General features: G+C 48.2%; 1 protein-coding gene across 8 annotated transcripts in view; it reads left to right on the top strand.

Annotated features, from left to right (window-relative positions):
• Nucleotides 1–17,923, top strand: part of LOC139749220 (uncharacterized) — a 489,778-nt gene that overhangs the window by 202,929 nt on the left and 268,926 nt on the right. The window contains exon 1 of one of the 8 annotated variants that reach the window (XM_071662993.1): nt 14,345–14,390. The exons of the other annotated variants lie outside the window; for them this stretch is intronic. The gene's annotated coding sequence lies outside the window, so the exon portion shown is untranslated. Of the gene's footprint in view, nt 1–14,344; nt 14,391–17,923 lie in introns of those variants that run through there. 8 annotated transcript variants of the gene reach the window in all.

The raw sequence follows: 17,923 nt of genomic DNA, 5'->3' as shown, positions 1-17,923 counted from the left end.
TGCATCGGGGAAATGCTAGATGAGGCCAGTTGGTGTGGCGTTACCACAGGAGAGAGACACACACACCCGTCTGGTTCCGCTCCTGCCGTAGGAAGCGGGAAGTGGAGCGCGCGGGGGTATTTGCATATGACATTTACGCGGGTGACACTGTAATAAAAAGGTCTACACTGTTTTTGTTGTAGCGGTGGGGGGGGGGGGGCTTCCTTTCGAGGGTGTGGTTCCCCCCCCTCGTGTCGTGTCTGCCGTTCACAACACTGCGCCCCCCCCCCCCCCAAGATCAAGTACGACTCCGGAAATGTACGTAGAGATTGTGTATGTTGTGAGCGTATGATACATGAGTCAGTAAGAGAGACGTGGTGGCTGGAGCGACATCCCGTCTCTCTCTCTCTCTCTCTCTCTCTCTCTCTCTCTCTCTCTCTCTCTCTCTCTCTCTCTCTCTCTCTCTCTCTCTCTCTCTCTCCCTGGTGTGTCCCAAGAGTCTCGTGTCACCGGCCGAGGCAAAGTGGGACACCTCTCTCTCTCTCTCGTCGTCGTCGTCCCATGCAGAAGGATAAGGCAGGTCCCGGGACGCCTCGAGACCGCGTCGTCGCCTGCAGTCCCCAGCCTGACACCATCGCCCCCCCTCACACACACACACACACACACACACACACACACACACACACACACACACACACACAGGATCATGCAGGGCAGACGGTCGACCCTCAAGGTCTACGTAGAAAGTTGAAAATTACTGATAAAATAGGGGACCAGCGGAAGGCGGCAGAAGACACACTCGAGATTTTAAGTGATAGTTCGTAAGTACATAAAAAAAATGAAAAAAAACCGGTTTGGAAATGACGTCAGCGGGAGGCGGAAACGACGTGTTTCATGCCGTGGCAGACGCCAGGCACTGCTCCTGGGGCGCTGAACATGACGGGAAGACAACCGAGAGACGAGGAGGTGAGGGTGGTGGCCTTGTGCTGCTGGATGAGGACAGACATCCTTCTGGTAAATGATACCTTCCAACCCCTGCCTTCCACTGTGTGTGTGTGTGTGTGTGTGTGTGTGTGTGTGTGTGTGTGTGTGTGTGTGTGTGTGTGTGTGTGTGTGTGTGTTTTGGCAGTATTATTGGCGCGTTATGAGATGTCTTACATTCGTGTTGCCTCATCTCTTAACCTTGTATTTTAGTATCTTGACTTTATTCCTGTATATTGTCTCACACACACACACACACACACACACACACACACATACACCGGCCAAAGCCATGTAGCCTTTTATCGACCAGCCCCGAGGGGAGGATGAAAACCTGGGTTGGATGTGGGCCGGATGCCGCGCCAGGGATTTCAACCCATGCGTGTCCAACCCCGGACTGGTCCATGCTGACTGCTGGACAGTGACGCTGACCACTTTACCACGGAGGCTCGTGTGTGTGTGTGTGTGTGTGTGTGTGTGTGTGTGTGTGTGTGTGTGTGTGTGTGTGTGTGTGTGTGTGTGTGTGTGTGACGTAGACCAGAGAAACAGATCTTTGGATTCCTGTCTCCAGAGAACCATCCATGAGGCAGGGGGCTACAGTGATCGCCTACCTACTGCCACTACCTACGACGAGGTGTTACCACGCGTCGTGGCCGGCACGTGTCGTCCTCCTGCTGGCTTTGGCACGGTGCTGGTGATCTGTGTGGCCACGTGCATTGCTCTCTCGTCTAGCTTGGGTTCACCAGACCCGTCACAGGCGGATGCGGAGACGATTCACGGTGATGGGGAGGCACGGAGTGATGGGGAGATGATGGGGGAGATAGGAGAGTTACATAGGAGATGGGGGAAATGTACTGGGTATGGGGAGATAAGTGGAGGAATGGGGATTTAAGCGACAGAGTGGGGAAGAGGTGAACACAGGGAAGCAGGGAATTCGCCTCTAGGGAGGAAGAGGAAGTGACACCAACCAAGACAGATGGGAGGAGGAGGACCTTTTCACGGGCACGACGGGCGCCCCTCAGCCCGGCCGGAGACCCCCTGTTGCAACCCCCTACCGAAGCCTAGTGCGGCATGTCGTAATGTGCTGGGCTCGCTCCCGCCAGCCTCTTGTGAAACGCTCGTGATCCGCCGCTCACGGATCGCTCCTTCATGTCACGGCCGCCGGGGAGGGAGAGAACGACGGAAGGGAAGGGCGATCACCGGCGCTACGTACGTACGTAGGTCGCGAGAGAAAACGGCGATCACGATCCTGTGAGCGGCGATGTTGAGCGTGTTTCCGGTCGCGGGAGAAGAAGACTTTACTGAAGGGGTATTTGACCCAGCGACTCATCATCGTCAGGTAGGTCTGGAGCAGAGCCAGAGGTGATGGCGGCGTGCGTCAGGAGTACGAGTGGGTGGAGGAAAAGGTCGGTGGAGACCCTGCCGTGCCTTGTGACTGTGACACACACACTCACACACGCACACTGGAGACCTCTGCCAACCCACGCCCATTAACGTGCATGACGGTACGACACTTTAGTACGACTGTTAGCCCCTTCATCACGACGATAACGACCTTAAGGTATGATGGCCTGGGCTTTAACCTGACCTTTACCGATCGGGTGAAAAGTCAGGCCATCACATCATGATGCCCAAGTTGGATCTTTTAAGTTTCCAGAGATGGGGGGAGCAAAGTGTGATGTACTAGGAGACGTTGTCCGAGCCTCGCCTTTGAGCTGTTATTCCCGTGGTGACTCTGTTTTGAAACGCCCATATTGCTGGTTGATGTTCCCGCTGGAGAGCTGTATCTGGGTTACCTGAGGTGTGTGTTGTAGATGATGAGGATTCACGTGAGTGGTTCTTGGGTAGTCTGCTGAGAGGGTCCAGTCGGTTTGACCGAGAATGTTGCCAGTCACTGGGTATCTGTGTGATGACATATTAAGTGGAGAGAGTTTTACACTCGTGCTGCCCCTTCTCTTACCCCCAGACTATGTGTCCCGTGTCTTAACTCCCGTGTATGTACACACACACACACACACACACACACACACACACACACACACACACACACACACACACTAGCGTAAACAAGGTACCTGTTTATAGATCACCTTTGTAGGGAGGATGAACACAGGGGTAGGGTGTGGGCCGACTGCCAAGAAACAGATTTCGAACCCAGATGGGCCGAACCCAGGCTGGTCCGTTCTGACTCATAGTCCGTGACTCTAACCACAGCACCACGGAGGCCCGTGTGTGTATGTGTATGTTTATCTGTTTATCTGTTTGTGCTTAAGGTGAGGGACATTTACACTCCTGGGACCTTATCCCTCAACCTCTCCTGTGCAGCATATAATTTCCTCATATCTACAATGGTCAGTGTAGACGTTGTCTCACTGTCTCACACTCGTCCACTGCTCCGTTACCAGACAAGTATTTCTCGCTTATCTCCTTTGACTCGTGTGCATGTACCTTCCTGCTGTGTTCTCCTGCTTATCGGCTCCTGACGCCAGTTTGCACAGAAATGATCTCTACCAACGCGGGGTTACTGAGGAAATTCTGCGTGTAGTGTTCATGTAACCCCACTCGCCCTACTCTCTCTCTCTCTCTCTCTCCGGACTTCGACAATTGTCTAGCAGGTCTTCTATCCCTATAGCTCTCTCTCTCTCTCTCTCTCTCTCTCTCTCTCTCTCTCTCTCTCTCTCTCTCTCTCTCTCTCTCCGTAAGACATTTCCGTCTGTTTCTAGGAAATGTAAATGCCTCTTTGAAGTGAGTCGGGTTAATTGGTGACACATTCCCTTGGTTCAATGGTTGTAAATATTTTCCCTCGTATCATGTCCTTGTACTTGGATGGCAGTTTCACGATTCGCCACTAGTCTTGTGCTGTGACGTTCGAACAGGAAGTTCTCATTGAACACCTTCCAAAGAACTTTTGCCTCTCCATACATTCTGTCTGTCTGCGCCGCCCGCACCAACCCTAACATTACTGAACTGGCTCCCATCACCACGCACGGCCTGCCTGCCTACCTCCGTCTCCCGCACCCATCTGACTACGCTCGTTCACAAAGTCTTCTGGGAAGGGTTGGGCTTCATACTGGCAGAAGGTGTGTCCAAAACTTACCGTCTTGAAACGACGGTTTTCTGTCGCCCTGATGGTCTGTTCTCCTCAGTCCTGTCTTGACCTGCTGTCTGTCTCTCTCTCTGTCCTTTGCATTTCTCTCAGTCCTGTCTCGCTTGCTGGCTGCTGTCTATCCTTTGGGAAGTGTAAGAGATGTTATGCCCCACCATCAGCTGTGATGTTAGGGCGGGTGAGGGTGGAAGATATTCTGCTGAAAGCCGTGAAACTAATTTGGCGAAACCATGGAAGCATCATTACGTAACAAGACATAGAGGTGGCCACAGAGGTCAACAAGGGTCAGAGGTTATTTTTCCTCCTCCATCATCATCGTCTCCACTGTGGTCAGGACGTGCCAGCAGCTGACGTGTTGCACCGCGGTAGGAGGAGCGGCTAGCGCGCCCTGGGCCGCGGGGGAAACATCAGTGTATACGTACAGTATGTGCGTATACACCACCCTCGGTCATGCCACAGCTCCCGGTAGAAACTGGCGGGCGACGCTCATGCTAAAGATGAGGACGGAAGCGTGTCAAGGATGACAACGAGGCCAGCCACGTTAATGACACACACACACACACACACACACACACACACACACACACACACACACACACACTGCTAAGTTTACGAGGAAAGGATAAAGGCTTTAGATTGGGCTGACCTTGGAAGAGAGAAGAGTGAAGGGTGACCTTTTAAAGACATATCTTCGAGAGATGGAGGGGGAGTTAGAGCCACCAGAGGACATTATATGAAAATCATGAAGAAAGTTGTTAAAAAGAATGCATAAAGAAGTACTTCTATTGTATGATAGCGGTGAGTGAATGGCATAAGATGGCTGAGGTCATTGTTTATGCATTAGAGAGCATATGTAAATTGAAGAAGTTTATGGGAATAACGAATGCTCAAAGAGATGAGGATTAATGAATCATAAACGAATAGGTGATAAATACACACATTTGTCTCTCATCTGTGGCCCAGTGGAACGCTGTCTGCGTTTTACCTGTAGATCGGGTCCGACTCTGAGGGGCCCAGTGGGGGTCGAGTTGTTTACGGGTCCCAGTGGTGTGAGGGTTAGCGTTACTGACCACGAGTCAGCACGGGACAGCCTGGGGTCAAACCGTGCATGGGTATGAGTCCTGGGCGTAGCAGCTGGATGCCACCCAACCCAGGTGCTCTGCCTCCCCGCGAGGGTAGTCGATGAATAGTTACCTAGCTTAAGCTGTGTGTGTGTGTGTGTGTGTGTGTGCGCGCATGCATGCATGCATACGTATATACATACATGCATACATATATACATACATACATAGGAATAAAGACATGGTACACATATACAAGGTTAAGAGACGGACCATTACGAGTGTAAACTCTCTCCCCGTGACACACAAATAGTAATCACACACACACACACACACACACACACACACACACACACACACACACACACACACACACACACACACACACACACGCGCACACACACACACACACACACACACACACACACACACACACTCTATGGAAAAGAGTTTTTTTTAGCGTTGTAAAGATATCTGGTTTGAACAGACGTACGACCCTTGAACACAGCAGAAAGCGTTCGACCCCAGAGCACGACGGTACGACTCGTGTGTACGATGGTCTGGCGTTTGACCTGACCCTTAGATAATCAGGTCCAAGACCAGGCCATCTAAGGATCGTACCGTCGTGCTCAGGTATCGTACCGTCGTGCTCAAGTATCGTACCATCGTGCTCAAGTATCGTACCATCGTGCTCAAGTATCGCACCGTCATGCTGAAGGTCGTACCATCATGCTAAAGTATCGTATCATCGTGCTCAAGTATCGTACCGTCGTGCTCAGTTATCGTACCATCGTGCTCAAGTATCGTACCGTCGTGCTCACGTATCGTATTATCGTGCTCAAGTATCGTACCGTCGTGCTCAGGTATCGTACCGCCGTGCTCAGGTATCGTACCGTCGTGCTCAAGTATCGTACCTTCGTGCTCAAGTATCGTACCACCGTGCTCAAGTATCGTACCATCGTGCTCAAAGATCGTACCTTCGTGCTCAAGTATCGTACCATCCTGCTCAAGTATCGTACCATCGTGCTCAAAGATCGTACCTTCGTGCTCAAGTATCGTACCATCCTGCTCAAGTATCGTACCATCGTGCTCAAAGATCGTACCTTCGTGCTCAAGTATCGTACCATCCTGCTCAAGTATCGTACCATCGTGCTCAAAGATCGTACCGCTGTGCTCAAGGATCAAACAATTACGTTCAAGGATCGTACTATGAAATGCTCCAGGATCGTACCGTCGCACTCAGGATATTAAGAATCATCGAACTTGGTGAATGTGCGTAGTGTCTCCTGCTGACGATCGTAGCTGGAGCCGATGTCCGCCTTCATACTGATGTGCCAGTGGGTTCTACATACTCAAATTTGGCAGGCAACTAGGAATGAGCGAGAGAGACGAAAGATCTCATAAAGATGAGAGATTAGTTTGAAGAGTATTAAGATGTTTATGAGAGTTTATAAGCAGAGATAATTTCGAAACATCAAAGGTAGGAAACGCAGTAAAACTATTAAAATACACACACACACACACACACACACACACACACACACACACACACACACACACACAGACACACACCGTCGTATAACCCTTTCTAGGATGGGTTAGGTTAGTGGGTTGTGTTAGGTTAAGGTGGGTTGGGTTGGGATGGAGTAAGTTACGCTTGGTTAGGTTAGGTTTATACATTTTGTTTTGACATGCGCAGGAATAACCCAGTCTATGTCGGAAATGGTTTTATGATTACACAGGGGCTGAAGTTTTGTGGCCTTTTGGAGAATTCGATCGATTGAAGTGGATTGGGAGATGTTTTATGACGAGGGCAGTGAGCCGGGAGAGAGAGAGAGAGAGACCACAGTGGTCCGCAGGAGACAACATGACGTTTGAGAGAGAGAGAGAGAGAGAGAGAGAGAGAGAGAGAGAGAGAGAGAGAGAGAGAGAGAGAGAGAGAGAGTAGATACTAGGCGGGTATCGGGCTGTGTTATGTAGATTAATGGCCATCCCTCAGGGTCGGAAATAAACACTATGATTACCCCTGCCTGCAGTGGAGGAGACTGGGAAGTGGTGTCGCGTGAAGACAAGCGTATACTCGTCCCATCGTACCAGTCCTCCCCCTTCCTCACCCCTTGCTGGTACCATTGTTATAATCACTACCACAAGCTAGAGGACCTTGGGTGTTGGGGAACACTGACCTGCCCTGCTTAGCAGAGAGAGAGAGAGAGAGGGTGAGGGTGGCAGGCAAGCAGACGTGGTATGAAGTCAGTCCAGTACGGGAGTTTTGTGAGAGGAGAGCGAGCAGCGCCTCTTCAGCAGCGTCCTCCTCGGCGACACGCGCAACAGCAGGAGGCGGAGGAGGAGGGCATCCAGGAAGGGAGCTGCCAGCCAACCTACGCTACAGTTACGACCCGAGGCCGACTTGGCCCGATTTATCTTCCTCCATAAGAGGGAGGAGCTCGGCGCGCGAAAATCCTCCGTCGGGACGCCTCGTTTCCCGCGCCTTTTCTTCTCGGTCCTTCCCGCGCGCGCGCGCATGCGTCGCTTGGAAATCGAGTAAGGCGTCACCCCCAGGGCAATGGGGAAGTACACACACGCTCTTCTGGTATTACCAAATGGAATTGAAAAGAAAACGGCTTACGGAAGGTTAGCGTTGACACACAAGAAGAAGAAAACCCACCGTCGTGATGCAGGGGTGATGCAAGTTTGTGTGCGTGCGCGCGCAACCCCGGGGGTGTTTACGTCATAGAGGCAGTAACCTTCCTCTGTGCCCGCCGCTTGGGTATGTAGGAAGTAAATGAACGCTGGCGTCTCCTTCCCTGTTTTCTGTACCGTATCTTTCGCTGCCCAAGTCGTTTCCTGTGTCTCAACTTTCCACCGACTTGTCCTTATCAATTACCAGCCATTTCGTCTTTCCTCTTTCCGGACGATCAGGTTACCAGTATATTAAATGTCGTTTCCGCCGTGTCTCCTGTATTCTTAGGCGTTATTGTATTTCTCGAATTTCATTCTTCCTTCTCATTGTCTTAAATGATAATCTCTCACCTTCACTTACCCGTGAACTTGGGAGCAAGAACTCATGACTGCCAATTTCATTTTTATTTCTTTTCCCCTGGAGCACGACGGTACGATCCTTGATCGTGACGGTACGATCCTTGATCGTGATGGTACGATCCTTGAGCACGACGGTACGATCCTTGAGCACGACGTTACGATCCTTGAGCACGAACGTACGATCCTTGAGCACGACGGTACGATCCTTGAGCACGACGGTACGATCCTTGAGCACGACGGTACGATCCTTGAGCACGACGGTACGACCCTTGAGCACGATGGTGCGACCCTTGAGCACGACGGTACGATCCTTGAGCACGACGGTACGATCCTTGAGCACGACCGAACGATCCTTGAGCACGACGGTACGAACCTTGAGCACGACGATGCGATCCTTGAGCACGACGGTACGATCCTTGAGCACGACCGATCGATCCTTGAGCACGACGGTACGATCCTTGAGCACGACGGTACGATCCTTGAGCACGACCGAACGATCCTTGAGCACGACGGTACGAACCTTGAGCACGACGATGCGATCCTTGAGCACGACGGTACGATCCTTGAGCACGACCGATCGATCCTTGAGCACGACGGTACGAACCTTGAGCACGACGATGCGATCCTTGAGCACGACGGTACGATCCTTGAGCACGACCGAACGATCCTTGAGCACGACGGTACGAACCTTGAGCACGACGATGCGATCCTTGAGCACGACGGTACGAACCTTGAGCACGACGGTACGAACCTTGAGCACGACGGTACGATCCTTTAGACATGATTAGTTGTCCTTTAAACTAATTCTTAAGGGTCAGGACTAATGTCAGGCCATACATAGCAAAGGGCCGTACTTTCGTTCTTAATTAAAGGGTCGTACCGTCGTGCTCAGGGGTCGTACCGTCATGCTCAAGGGTCGTACCGTCGTGCTCAAGGGCCGTACCATCGTGCTCAAGGGTCGTACCATCCTGCTCAAGGGTCTTACCGTCGTGCTCAAGGGTCGTACCATCCTTCTCAAGGGTCGCACTGTCGTGCTCAAGGGTCGTACCGTCGTGCCTAAGGGTCGTACCGTCGTGCTCAAGGGTCGTAACGTCTTGCTCAAGGGTCGTACCATCGTGTTCAAGGAGAAATAGACCATCAGTTGCCGAGTGCGTCATTCATCAAGAAGGCGGCCACCACAGTGGGTGTCGCCCTCTGGATTTCTCTTTCCATGGGAGACACTGGGGTTTGGTATGGTCTCCCCCTCCACCCTGTCTGGAATAGCAATGAGCCAGCTGCCCTGGCCCCCTACAGATGGTAGTCCTATCGCGAGGTAGGCCGCCAGCTGGCCCCCTACAGATGGTAGTCCTATCGCGAGGTAGGCCGCCAGCTGGCCCCCTACAGATGGTAGTCCTATCGCGAGGTAGGCCGCCAGCTGGCCCCCTACAGATGGTAGTCCTATCGCGAGCTAGGCCGCCAGCTGGCCCCCTACAGATGGTAGTCCTATCGCGAGCTAGGCCGCCAGCTGGCCCCCTACAGATGGTAGTCCTATCGCGAGGTAGGCCGCCAGCTGGCCCCCTACAGATGGTAGTCCTATCGCGAGGTAGGCCGCCAGCTGGCCCCCTACAGATGGTAGTCCTATCGCGAGGTAGGCCGCCAGCTGGCCCCCTACAGATGGTGGTCCTATCGCGAGCTAGGGAGGTATTAAGGCAAGGTCTGGCGGGGCAGTGCTAGTGTGGGGAAAGTCGGTCCGTTGGTTACGACTTCAAAGCTTTTCCTGACGCGAACCTCCGCTAGTTAGGTGGCGCTAGTTAGGTCTGATTGCATTCGATTTCATTTCGTTTTCAACTGTCATGTACCGAATTTTCCCTGCCAATCTGACTTCAAGATTTGTTTTTATTATTCTTGGTAGGAAAGTGTCGGCTGGTGTGAACGAAATGCGCGAACTCCTCGCGATATATAAACAAGATGATAAGGGGTTCATTAAGGTACCTTAATGAACCCCTTATCTGTAGTTAGTGAAAGTTTGTGGTAAAGGTACCTTAATGAACCCCTTATCTGTAGTTAGTGAAAGTTTGTGGTAAAGGTACCTTAATGAACCCCTTATCTGTAGTTAGTGAAAGTTTGTGGTAAAGGTACCTTAATGAACCCCTTATCTGTAGTTAGTGAAGGTTTGTGGTAAAGGTACCTTAATGAACCCCTTATCTGTAGTTAGTGAAAGTTTGTGGTAAAGGTACCTTAATGAACCCGTTATCTGTAGTTAGTGAAGGTTTGTGGTAAAGGTACCTTAATGAACCCCTTATCTGTAGTTAGTGAAAGTTTGTGGTAAAGGTACCTTAATGAACCCCTTATCTGTAGTTAGTGAAAGTTTGTGGTAAAGGTACCTTAATGAACCCCTTATCTGTAGTTAGTGAAGGTTTGTGGTAAAGGTACCTTAATGAACCCCTTATCTGTAGTTAGTGAAAGTTTGTGGTAAAGGTACCTTAATGAACCCCTTATCTGTAGTTAGTGAAAGTTTGTGGTAAAGGTACCTTAATGAACCCGTTATCTGTAGTTAGTGAAGGTTTGTGGTAAAGGTACCTTAATGAACCCCTTATCTGTAGTTAGTGAAAGTTTGTGGTAAAGGTACCTTAATGAACCCCTTATCTGTAGTTAGTGAAAGTTTGTGGTAAAGGTACCTTAATGAACCCCTTATCTGTAGTTAGTGAAGGTTTGTGGTAAAGGTACCTTAATGAACCCCTTATCTGTAGTTAGTGAAAGTTTGTGGTAAAGGTACCTTAATGAACCCCTTATCTGTAGTTAGTGAAAGTTTGTGGTAAAGGTACCTTAATGAACCCCTTATCTGTAGTTAGTGAAAGTTTGTGGTAAAGGTACCTTAATGAACCCGTTATCTGTAGTTAGTGAAAGTTTGTGGTAAAGGTACCTTAATGAACCCCTTATCTGTAGTTAGTGAAGGTTTGTGGTAAAGGTACCCTAATGAACCCCTTTATCTGTAGTTAGTGAAAGTTTGTGGTAAAGGTACCTTAATGAACCCCTTTATCTGTAGTTAGTGAAAGTTTGTGGTAAAGGTACCTTAATGAACCCCTTTATCTGTAGTTAGTGAAGGTTTGTGGTAAAGGTACCTTAATGAACCCCTTTATCTGTAGTTAGTGAAGGTTTGTGGTAAAGGTACCTTAATGAACCCCTTATCTGTAGTTAGTGAAAGTTTGTGGTAAAGGTACCTTAATGAACCCCTTATCTGTAGTTAGTGAAAGTTTGTGGTAAAGGTACCTTAATGAACCCCTTTACCTGTAGTTAGTGAAAGTTTGTGGTAAAGGTACCTTAATGAACCCCTTATCTGTAGTTAGTGAAAGTTTGTGGTAAAGGTACCTTAATGAACCCCTTATCTGTAGTTAGTGAAGGTTTGTGGTAAAGGTACCTTAATGAACCCCTTATCTGTAGTTAGTGAAAGTTTGTGGTAAAGGTACCTTAATGAACCCCTTATCTGTAGTTAGTGAAGGTTTGTGGTAAAGGTACCTTAATGAACCCCTTATCTGTAGTTAGTGAAAGTTTGTGGTAAAGGTACCTTAATGAACCCCTTATCTGTAGTTAGTGAAAGTTTGTGGTAAAGGTACCTTAATGAACCCCTTATCTGTAGTTAGTGAAGGTTTGTGGTAAAGGTACCTTAATGAACCCCTTATCTGTAGTTAGTGAAAGTTTGTGGTAAAGGTACCTTAATGAACCCCTTTATCTGTAGTTAGTGAAAGTTTGTGGTAAAGGTACCTTAATGAACCCCTTATCTGTAGTGAAAGTTTGTGGTAAAGGTACCTTAATGAACCCCTTATCTGTAGTGAAAGTTTGTGGTAAAGGTACCTTAATGAACCCGTTATCTGTAGTTAGTGAAGGTTTGTGGTAAAGGTACCTTAATGAACCCCTTATCTGTAGTTAGTGAAGGTTTGTGGTAAAGGTACCTTAATGAACCCCTTTATCTGTAGTTAGTGAAAGTTTGTGGTAAAGGTACCTTAATGAACCCCTTATCTGTAGTTAGTGAAGGTTTGTGGTAAAGGTACCTTAATGAACCCCTTATCTGTAGTTAGTGAAAGTTTGTGGTAAAGAGAACGTGAATGTCAAGCAAACAGGGAAAGCATGTACGAGTAGCCCCGTCTCTCCTCCAGCTGACGCTTCTGAAAAAAAAAAACTAACACAGAATATCCTTGGCATGGCAGGGATGCTTTTGTTTACCCCTCCCAGGCTGTACGTGGGTCCGCACTGTACCGTACCGTACCGTACTGGAGTGACTGTGTTTACCTTGTTACGACAATTCTCCTCCTCGGTCGCTTTGTCTCGCCGCCTCTGCCCATCTCGTATGACGCTCCCACGACCTCACAGTGGTCAGCGACAAGTCATTAATGGCAACCCGTTCTGGCTGGGGAGCGGGTCCGGGTCTCCGTGTTCTTCTTCAAGTGCAAAATGAACACCAGAGTGTTGTGTGGGGATGTCTTTTGACCAGCAGTGGGCTCGTGGCTCCTCTCTCATTCGCCCAGCGTTGCCGAAGACGATGTGATATGGGCTGTGAAATCCTTGGACGTCAAATCGATCATGTATATATATATATATATATATATATATATATATATATATATATATATATATATATATGATAATTACAGTGAGTATCGGGGCCAAGGTTGGTCGCTTGGTATCCCGGGATAAAAAGCAGACTAACCTCTCTCTCTCTCTCTCTCTCTCTCTCTCTCTCTCTCTCTCTCTCTCTCTCTCTCTCTCTCTCTCTCTCTCTCTCTCTCTCTCTCTCTCTCTCTCTCTCTCTCACCCACGTCTGTCCTTCTTCTTCTTCTTCTTCTTCTTCTTCTTCTTCTTCTTCTTCTTCTTCTTCCTCATGAACGTTTTCTCTCTTATGAAATTCATTATTATTTTTGCGGTATTTCTCCTCCCGTTGCTCCTCCTCTTCCCGTTTTCTTACGTTCGTTGGTCGTGTTCTGGTTGCTCGTAACCACCGTAGTGATTACCCCAGATTTTCGTAATGACAGCTGGATGTGCTTAATGGTCATTTCATGAGTCAGGCCATCACAGCTAGGGGGTCGTACCGTCGCGCTCAAGGGGTCGTACCGTCGTGCTCAAGGGGTCGTACCGTCGTGCTCAAGGGGTCGTACCGTCGTGCTCAGGGGGTCGTTCCGTCGGGCCCAAGGGTGGTACCGTCGTGTTTAGGGGTCGTACCGTCGTGCTCAGAGGGTCGTACCTTCGTGATCAGGGGGGTCGTACCGTCGTGCTCAGGAGATCGTACCGTCGTGCTCAAGGTCGTAGAGAATTCAACTCGACTTTTAATATTCTTTGAGACAAAGTTTATTTATGTTTTGAAAGTAGAAATGTACTCCGTGTGTGTGTGTGTGTGTGTGTGTGTCTGCGCGCGCGCGCGCGCGTGTCTGCGTGTGTCTGCGCGCGCGCGTGTGTGTGTGTGTGTGTGTGTGTGTGTGTGTGTGTGTGCGCGCGCGCGTGTGTCTGCGTGTGTGTGTGTGTGTGTGTGTGTGTGTTGTGTGTGTGTCTGCGTGTGTGTGTGGTGTGTGTGTGTGTGTGTCTGCGTGTGTGTGGTGTGTGTGTGTGTGTGTGTGTGTGTGTGTGTGTGTGTGTGTGTCTGCGCGTGTGTGTGTGTGTGTGTGTGTGTGTGTGTGTGTGTGTGTGTATGTGTGTGTGTCTGTGTGTGTGTGTGTGTGTGTGTGTGTGTCTGCGTGTGTGTGGTGTGTGTGTGTGTGTGTGTGTGTGTCTGCGCGCGTGTGTGTGTGTGTGTGTGTGTGTGTGTGTGTGGGTCACCATGGCACTTCCCCTGGTGCCCGGCCACTGAGGAAGTAGACTGGCCGCTCGCTCCTCCCTCCCACTAACCTTCGCTCACCGCGTCTTACGTTCACTCTGATTTTTGGAAGACTGAGTCTTGATATCTGGGATAAATAAGATCATAATATTCACCCTTAAGGGTCAAGAGGACTAGATAATTTTCATAATGTCTAAAGATGTCATTAAATCTGCTCAAACTGCCTTGCGCGAACGCTACTCTTTGGAGGTCGCGACTGCCCCGCTTGAGCGATGCTATTCGACAACCGGACCAAGACGGTCGGGAACGTTTTGGCGGCTACGTGTCCGTGACGTCACGGCTGCCTGTGACGTCACGGCTGCCTGTGACGTCACTGGTGAGGGCCAAGGGAGACTTGTCATTTGTGTTGCGAACGTGAATCAACTCGGACCTATGGAGCGAGGTGCGGCTTGCTCCCCCCTCCCTCGTTGTGTGTTTCTGTGTTGCTCCGTGTGTTGTTGTGTTGCCGTTGTGTTGTGCCCAGTGTTAACGAAGGAGTTTAAAAGTAAAAGAGAAAAAAAAAGATATATATATAGAAAATGTGTCATAATATATTTCCTGTGGTTGTAGAGACGGGTTTACACCTGTGCCACAGGTGTTCTGTCCAGGTTAATGGGACGGTTGATTATGCCTGGCACACACACACACACACACACACACACACACACACACCTGAACTCTTGGACCCTTGGAGGGTGTAAATGATTTACAGTGTCAACATAGTGATATATATATATATATATATATATATATCTATATATCTCCTCATTTGCATACCACCTGTGCATAGTAACCGCCCCAGAAATGTACACACGGGTCAGCTGTTTTCATGTGTGTTGTACAAACGTAGATAAGATAGATCGAAACATGTTGATAAGGTAGTAGATATGGATCTGGACCCGTAAAAGACCTTAGCATAAGGTCGACATTGCCTGGCGTCACTCCCGAGCCGGTGACTGGCACGGTGTGTGCAGACAGTGCTATAATGAGTCGTTAGAGCGAGCGATGGTGTCATTACGTGTGGTGTTAAGGGGCCACTGTGGCCCACTGGCTTCGACTGCTGCCGTTGGTAGTGATGGCGAGTGCATCCGTCTGTTGGCAACACCTTCCCCTCAAAGGTCCAGGTCTCATAAGGTGTTGGCAATACTGCTTCGTTACACGCGTACCGTCTCGTCTGGGTGTACCGTCTTCGCCCCGTCTCGTCTGGGTGTACCGTCTTCGCACCGTCTCGTCTGGGTGTACCGTCTTCGCACCGTCTCGTCTGGGTGTACCGTCTTCGCCCCGTCTCGTCTGGGTGTACCGTCTTCGCACCATCTCGTCTGGGTGTACCGTCTTTGCGCCGTCATCTGGGTGTACCGTCTTCGTACAATGTAGTACCGATGGTTAATCTCTTGAGCACGACGGTACGACCCTTGAGCACGACGGTACGATCCTTGAGCACGAAGGTACGATCCTTGAGCACGAAGGTACGACCCTTGAGCACGAAGGTACGATCCTTGAGCACGACGGTACGATCCTTGAGCACGACGGTACGACCCTTGAGCACGACGGTACGACCCTTGAGCACGACGGTACGACCCATGAACACTGCAGCACGACCCTTGAGCACGACGGTGCGACCCAAGAACACGACGGTACGACCCTGGAGCACGGTGGTACGGCCTTTGAACACGACGGTACAACAACCCTTTGAGTATTATTGATGACGTGACCCTTCGACCTGACCCAGTAAGGGTCAGGTCGAAGGTCAGGCCATCACACCCAAGGGCGTGTTAACTTACGAGGTAGGGGTCATGCAAGGTGATAATGACTAAGTTATGGCATTGAGTTAAAGCATTGAGCTTTGAGATCCAGTTAATACAGACGTTGCTCGCCATGCACACATGACCTGTACCTGGGCCGTGATAACTGGAAATAATTTCTTTACAGAGGTTGATAACTAGAGATACAGGTACCATGTGTGATGTGGTTGTATGTGATGATGTGGTGATGATGATGATGTGATAATGATGAAGTGATGATGATGTGATGGTGATGATAATAATGATAATGATGTGAAGATGATGATAATGGTGATGATAATGATGTAATGATGATGTGAAGATGATGATAATGGTGATGATAATGATGTAATGATGATGTGAAGATGATGATGATGTGATGATGATGTGAAGATGATAATGATGATGATGTGAAGATGATGATAATGGTGATGATAATGATGTAATGATGATGTGAAGATGATGATGATGTGATGATGATAATGGTGACGATAATAATGATGTGATGGTGATGATAGTAATGATAATGATGTGATGATGTGAAGATGATGATGATGATGATGTGAAGATGATGATAATGGTGATGATAATGATGATGATAATGATAATGATGGTAATGATGTGATGATGATGTGAGGATTATGATTATATGATATGATGATGATGATAATGGTGATGATAATGATGTGACGAGGATGATTATAATGATAATGATAATGATGATAATGATAATCATGATAAGGGTGATAACTTGAGGTACAGGAATCATGTATTGATGACCGGTGCTTCATTTATGATAACTAGACATAACTACGGTTACTTAATTTATAACTAACGTGATCCATCATAATGACAGGTTATAACTAGGCCTTCACTTACATAAGATGATAACTTGGACGCATTGTAAATGATGATAACTAGGTCTGTGGTCATAACTGAACACATTGTAAATGGTGGAAACTAGGTTTATGGTCATAACTGAACACATTGTAAAGGGTGGAACACATTGTAAATGATGGAAACTAGGCGTATGGCCATAACTGAACACATTGTAAATGGTGGAAACCAGGTGTATGAACATAAGTGAACACATTGTAAATGGTGGAAACTAGGCGTTATGGCCATAACTGAACACATTGTAAATGGTGGAAACTAGGTTTATGGTCATAACTGAACACATTGTAAAGGGTGGAACACATTGTAAATGGTGGAAACTAGGCGTATGGCCATAACTGAACACATTGTAAATGGTGGAAACCAGGTGTATGAACATAAGTGAACACATTGTAAATGGTGGAAACTAGGCGTTATGGCCATAACTGAACACATTGTAAGTGGTGGAAACCAGGTACATGGTCATAACTGACCATTTATGAATGATGACCCGAGAAACGTTATCGTAAATTGATAACTGCAGACACACTCGTGCCTGCCAATAACCAGAGGTTTGGTCGTTGTATAACTGGTGGGTAATTAGAGGCATGATAACGGGGGGCCACAGTCGTTACGTCTGGTGATAACTAAACGCTACGTTCATTATAACGTGATAATGAGAGGGATTCTATAGAAATGATAATGATTGGAGGGGGTCATTATGAATGACAGTGATTTGCAGTGAATGTAAGTTGGGTTAACTAGTGTTAGTCTGTGTTCGAGGTTATGATGGTTGTTAGTCTGTGATAGTGGCGTTAACTAGCGTTAGCGTCGTCTGTGTTAGAGGTGATAACTATTGTTAGTCTGCGTTAGAGATGATAACTTATTTAACATCCGTTTCGATGGGAACGCATGTGATCCTATCCTATAACGTGTTATCTTCCGTAAGTGTATGTGTCATGAACTTGGTCAATTGTAAGTGTGACTTGTAATTATAAGTAGTAGTGACACTAGAAACATTTGTTATATGACTAAACGTTAATCTTAACCTTCTCAGTCACATCGTCAGATGTCTAAAGTCGTCTACACATTGTTATATATATATATATGTATATTATATATATATATATATATATATATATATATATATATATATATATATATATATATATATAAATATATATATTCCTATGAGTCCACGGGGAAAATGAAACACGATGAGTTCCCAAGTGCACTTTCGTGTAATAATCACATCATCAGGGGAGACACAAGAGAGAAATAG

This window comes from Panulirus ornatus, chromosome 1, assembly GCF_036320965.1.
Source record: "Panulirus ornatus isolate Po-2019 chromosome 1, ASM3632096v1, whole genome shotgun sequence".
In the NCBI taxonomy this organism is placed as follows: Eukaryota; Metazoa; Arthropoda; class Malacostraca; order Decapoda; family Palinuridae; genus Panulirus; species Panulirus ornatus.
The sequence above is the reverse complement of the archived record's forward strand: the minus strand, read 5'-3'. Positions and strand labels throughout refer to the sequence as shown.